Source organism: Lolium rigidum, chromosome 4 (genome assembly GCF_022539505.1).
Source record: "Lolium rigidum isolate FL_2022 chromosome 4, APGP_CSIRO_Lrig_0.1, whole genome shotgun sequence".
NCBI lineage: Eukaryota > Viridiplantae > Streptophyta > Magnoliopsida > Poales > Poaceae > Lolium > Lolium rigidum.
The window spans coordinates 76,681,942-76,688,182 of record NC_061511.1 but is presented as its reverse complement, the minus strand read 5'-3'; the positions used below and the strand labels follow the sequence as shown (position 1 = coordinate 76,688,182).

The 6,241-nt window shown below is 40.0% G+C and overlaps 1 long non-coding RNA gene across 2 annotated transcripts; it reads right to left on the bottom strand.

The window, feature by feature from the left end:
• Positions 1-2,861: 2,861 nt before the first annotated feature.
• Positions 2,862-4,786, bottom strand: LOC124708696. 2 transcript variants are annotated; one of them, XR_007005270.1, is made up of 3 exons: positions 4,552-4,786; positions 3,469-3,663; positions 2,862-3,350 (listed from the first exon to the last, which is right to left on the bottom strand). It is a non-coding gene; the product is annotated as an uncharacterized LOC124708696 (long non-coding RNA). The 2 variants fall into 2 exon arrangements; XR_007005269.1 differs by lacking the exon at positions 4,552-4,786 and having other exon boundaries at positions 3,469-4,543.
• Between the last annotated feature and the right edge of the window lie 1,455 nt (positions 4,787-6,241).

The window sequence follows — 6,241 nt, the reverse complement described above, 5'->3', positions numbered from 1 at the left end:
ATGGATAATTGTCAACACAAAGTAATATAACAAGTGCAATAGGTAAACATGTAAGAATCAATGCACACAGTTGATACAAGTGTTTGCTTCTGGGATAGAAAGAATAGGTAAACTAACTCATCAATAAAGTAGAAGATAGGCCCTTCGCAGAGGGAAGCATGGATTACTATTTTTGTGCTAGAGCTTTTCATTTTGAAAACAAGAAACAATTTTGTCAACGGTAGTAATAAATCATATGTGTTATGTATAAGACATCTTATAAGATGCAAGCCTCATGCATAGATTACCAATAGTGCTCGCACCTTGTCCTAATTAGCTTGGATTAACATGGATTATCATTGCATAGCATATGTTTCAACCAAGTGTCACAAAGGGGTACCTCTATGCCACACTGTACAAAGGTCTAAGGAGAAAGCTCGCATTGGATTTCTCGCTTTTGATTATTCTCAACTTAGACATCCATACCGGGACAACATAGACAACGGATAATGGACTCCTCTTTAATGCATAAGCATTCAACAACGGATAAAATTCTCATAAGAGATTGAGGATTGTTGTCCAAACTGAAACTTCCACCATGAATCATGGCTTTAGTTAGCGGCCCAATGTTCTTCTCTAACAATATGCATACTCAAACCATTTGATCATGAAAATCGCCCTTACTTCAGACAAGACGAACATGCATAGCAACTCACATGATATTCAACAAAGCTAAAAGTTGATGGCGTCCCCAGAAACATGGTTACCGCTCAACAAACAACTTATTAAGAAATAAGACACATAAGTACATATTCTTCACCACAATAGTTTTTAAGGCTATTTTTCCCATGAGATATATATTGCAAAGACAAAGAATAGAAATTTAAAGGTAGCACTCAAGTAATGTACTTTGGAATGGCAGAGAAATACCATGTAGTAGGTAGGTATGGTGAACACAAATGGCATAGTATTTGGCTCAAGGATTTGGATGCACGAGAAGAATTCCTCTCAATACAAGGCTAGGCTAGCAAGGTTGATTGAAGCAAACTCAAGTATAAAAGGTGCAAGCAAAGCTCACATATGAACATATTGTAAGTATTATAAGACTTTACATTGTCTCCTTGTTGTTCAAACACCTTAACCCAGAAAATATCTAGACTCTAGAGAAACCAATCATGCAAACCAAATTTTAACAAGCTCTATGTAGTTATTCATTAATGGGTGCAAAGTACATGATGCAAGAGCTTAAACATGATCTATATGAGCACAACAATTGCCAAGTATCACATTATTCAAGACATTATACCGTTTACCACATGCAACATTTTCTGTTTTCAACGATATATCAATGAACGAAGTAGTTCAACCTTCGCAATGAACATTAAAGATAAAGCTAAGAACATATGTGTTCATACGAAACAGCGAAGCGTGTCTCTCTCCCAAACAAGGAATGCTAGGATCCGATTTTATTCAAACAAAAACAAAAACAAAAGCAAACAGACGCTCCAAGTAAAGCACATAAGATGTGACGGAATAAAAATATAGTTTCACTAGAGGTGACCTGATAAGTTGTCGATGAAGAAGGGATGCCTTGGGCATCCCCAAGCTTAGATGCTTGAGTATTCTTAAAATATGCAGGGATGAACCACGGGGGCATCCTCAAGCTTAGACTTTTCACTCTTCTTGATTATATTGTATCATCCTCCTCTCTTGACCCTTGAAAACTTCCTCCACACCAAACTCAAGACAATCTCATTAGAGGGTTAGTGCATAATTGAAAATTCATATATTCAGAGGTGACATAATCATTCTTAACACTTCTGGACATTGCACAAAGCTACTGAAAGTTAATGGAACAAAGAAATCCATCAAACATAGCAAAACAGGCAATGCGAAATAAAAGGTAGAATCTGTCAAAACAGAATAGTCCGTAAATACAAGTTTTTTTGAGGCACAAGACTTGCTCAGATGAAAATGCCCAAATTGTCAGGGTGCAAGTGGACATGTCCATGGACGGGCCCGCATCAGCCGCAACAGCCACGTCCATTGTTTGCAGGAATAGCAGGAGCCCGTGGACAGAGACGCGCGGGCCGTGCGAGTCCGGCAGGTTATGCAGGCCTGCATGCGAGTTTTCAGGAAAGAGCAAGGCGGGGTGACGAACGCGAGGGGCAACGTAGCCTATTTAAATTAACACCTCCTGGGTTGGAGTAGACTTGTAGCACAGTATAGTAGAGAACATATCTAGTGATACCATCCTTTAGATGATACCGTGATACCGTACAAAAAAACGTATTTTTATACGTGCCAAAAAATTATACGGAAAATTGTGAGTGCTCATGAAGCATGTCCCTACAACATCACAAAATTTCATATCCAAAATCGATATGAACACTGAGAAACAAAAAAGAGAAAATCAGCATGAATAGTGCTACCTAGTGTCACAAAAAGACAAAATCAGAAAATGACACTATTCATGCTGATTTTCTTTTTTTTGTTTCTCAGTGTCCATGTCGATTTGGGATATGAAATTTTGTGATGTTGTACGAACATGCTTCATGAGCACTCACAGTTTTTCGTATAATTTTTTGGCACGTATAAAAATACGTTTTTTTTGTACGGTATCATGGTATCATTTAAAGGGTGGTATCACTAGATATGTTCTCCAGTAGAGTAGTATAAGGCCATCTCCAAGTCAGACAACGCGTTAGTTTGCGACCACGCGATCGCAAATTGTGGTCAAAAAATAAGTTTGCATCCAGGTTCAGTGGCCCAGCACATAATGATCAGCCTGTCAACGGAGAAACAAATGCGGCTCAAATATGCTCCGCGTGCGTTTGTAGATGCTACGCATTCACACGGAGCGTCCGCATTAGCTGTGTATGAGCCCACCGAGCAGTGATAAATATAAGTAAAATGTTTCTCATTAACTATTGATTGATCATCTTTACAGAGACGGTTAGTCGAAACCTAAAACTACGACGGCTTGTACCTACTCGCCGTCGCGCGGCCTACTATGGCTAGAGAGTTACTCGTAGTTGCGCGGCCTACTACTGGCCGCCGGCGTGACCCGATGGGCCAGCACCGTCGTCGGAACACATCCGGACGACCTCCGCCTTGCGACACCGCTAGCGTTTGACGGACAACCAATGCGAGCCTCCTCGAGATTGCAGCCTCTCCCCCTGCTTAGCCTCGCTCGCCGTGGCTCGGCCGATCACAAGGAGGAGAGCAACTATGGCAGCCGGACGGCGTGGATCTTGGAGCCCCTCTCTTGTCTGTGGGATGTTCTCGTCAATAGAGATCTGGAGTATGAAGCAGCAGCTAGGATCTCTAACGAGGATCACCAATGGAGAAAATTCTGTTAGCTTCAAACTCTGAAAATTTACCACAAGAAAATTCAGTTAGCACAAACTTATGATTAGATTAGTAAAATGTGCCAATATGTATGAATTTACTGAATTGGTTCAGACGGTCAAAAACTAGAAATTGCACTCCAAGCAATCATGTTAAGATCCCAGGGAACACTAGAAACAATGGTTCAATCACTCTCCAATAAATTTACAGCCAATTTGATCTTGCATGGTCTGATTCATCTCCACCAATTTGACCTCCAATCATCTTGGTATATAGTAACAATATCAAGCTGATCACAAGCTCACCATTCGTTAAATCCATTTTTGCAAGTATCTTCGATAATACACCGGAGAAAATGAAAAAGATTGATGAGGACATAATAAATCAGCTTTGACAAGTATCTTTGAGAACTAATAATGCATTAATAACCTTAAGTTCACAAAAAACGAAATTGGCTGACTCAAAATATTCCCAATAATACAGTAAATAATCATATCAAATACTCTCTGTAGGTTTTTATTGACACAGGTGAAAACTAATAATGCAAAATATTGGCGTACTAACATTCAGTAGGTTTTTATTTTTTGAATGGCCTTCAATGTATAACTATGATGTGCTCTGAATTACATTCATGGTATTGTGCTACAAAGTACAAAACCTCACACATGTCTGTTTGGAGGCATTCATTGTACGGTTGCTTTCTAGTGAATCGAATTTTCCTACAATTGACAGCTTGGTCAAGACCATTTTCCTACATTGGGGTGAAACAATTGGCACATGAATCAGGCTCCTAATAAATGAACAATCAAAGTACTGAAACTGTCAAATATTGTGACTGCTTATGCAATTCAAGCTATATTTATTTCAGAATTTGCAGCAAAGACAAACCTGCCCTTAAATCCCACACGCACATAGCAATTGAAGATTTATTTCACAATATTTGCCCCTGAACACCACACACGCATAGCACAGCATCATATGCTTTGATCAAAAGCAGTCTCTTTTACACATCATACAGAGCTAGCACTTCGTCTGCCTTGCAGTGGGCACAAATTTTTTGCAAGCAGGCTCAAAGCAGATTTAGCATGCTTGGCCGTAAAAGGACGTACAGATGATGATAACAGGAATAGCTAAAATAAATTTCGCACGTCATGCACGCACATAGCACAAGATCGATTTTTACTGAACTTGGTGAATAAGAGTATTCAGATTGGGGCATACCTTGAGCAAGCGTCTGTGGAGATGCACGACAGAGGCGATGTGGAGAAGTGGCTGGAACTGCTTCTGCACGCGTTGGCGGCCGGCTTGCAACAGCACAACGCACTTCCCTAGCCCGCCTTCTCCTCTCCCCAGTTTTGGTGGCGACGGGAACAGCTCCAGCTAGACGAGGTGTCTTCGAGGATGACGCGGAGGTGAGGAGGGAAGGCGAGACGACGAGAAGCGGCGGCGGCGGCGCAGGTGGGGAGAGACGGCGAAGACGAAGACCTATCGTGTTTTGGAGGAAGATAGCGGTGCGGGCCAAGTAGCGGGCCAAGAAGGTTACATGGAAATTGTCAGCTAGGCCCGCATATGCAAAGCAGGAAGGCCGCGACGCCACCAAACGTTTTTTTCGCGGCGCGGCTAAGTGGGCCTGTGGAAGCCTGCATCCATTTGCATCCGGACCAAATTGAATGAAAGTTGCGTACATATCTGAGGATCACGCACGTAAATTGGGAGATTTTTTTAAATTTTCTACAAAAGGGGCGGCTCAATTTCGTGACAGCAAGAAATATGTTCTTGTGCAGTAATCCAAATCTAGTATTGACTTTACTATCAAAGACTTTACTTGGCACAACAATGCAATAAAATAAAGATAAGGAGAGGTTGATACAGTAGTAACAACTTCTAAGACTCAAATATAAAAGAAAAGTGCAGAAGTAAAATAATGGGTTGTCTCCCATAAGCGCTTTTCTTTAACGCCTTTCAGCTAGCCACAGAAAGTGTGAATCAAGTATTATCAAGAGACGAAGCATCAACATCATAATTTTGTTCTAATAATAGAATCATAAGGTAACTTCATTCTCTTTCTAGGGAAGTGTTCCATACCTTTCTTGAGAGGAAATTGATATTTAATATTACCTTCCTTCATATCAATAGTAGCACCAACAGTTCGAAGAAAAGGTCTTCCCAATATAATAGGACAAGATGCATTGCATTCAATATCCAAGACAACAAAATCAACGGGGGCAAGGTTATTGTTAACCATAATGCGAACATTATCAATCCTCCCCAAAGGTTTCTTTATAGCATTATTAGCAAGATTAACATCCAAATAACAATTTCTCAATGGTGGCAAGTCAAGCATATCATAGATTTTCTTAGGCATAACGTAAATACTTGCACCAAGATCACATAAAGCATTACAATCAAAATCATTGACCCTCATCTTAATGATGGGCTCCCAACCATCTTCCAACTTCCTAGGAATAGAGGTTTCAAGTTTTAGTTTCTCTTCTCTAGCTTTTATGAGAGCATTTGTAATATGTTTTGTAAAGACCAAATTTATAGCACTAGCATTGGGACTTTTAGCAAGTTTTTTAAGAACTTTATAACTTCAGAGATGTGACAATCATCAAAATCTAAATCATTATGACCTACAGCAATGGAATCATTGTCCCCAACATTTTGAAAAATTTCAGCAGTTTTATCACAAGCAGTTTCAGCAGTTTTAGCAGTTTCAGGTAATTTTGCACGCTTTGCACTAGGAGTAGAAACATTGCCAACACCATTATTTTACCATTGATAGTAGGAGGTGTAGCAACATGTGAAGCATTATCATTACTAGTGGTGGTAATAGTCCAAACTTTAGCTACATTATTCTCTTTAGCAAGTTTTTCATTTTCTTCTCTTTCCCACCTAGCATGCAATTCAG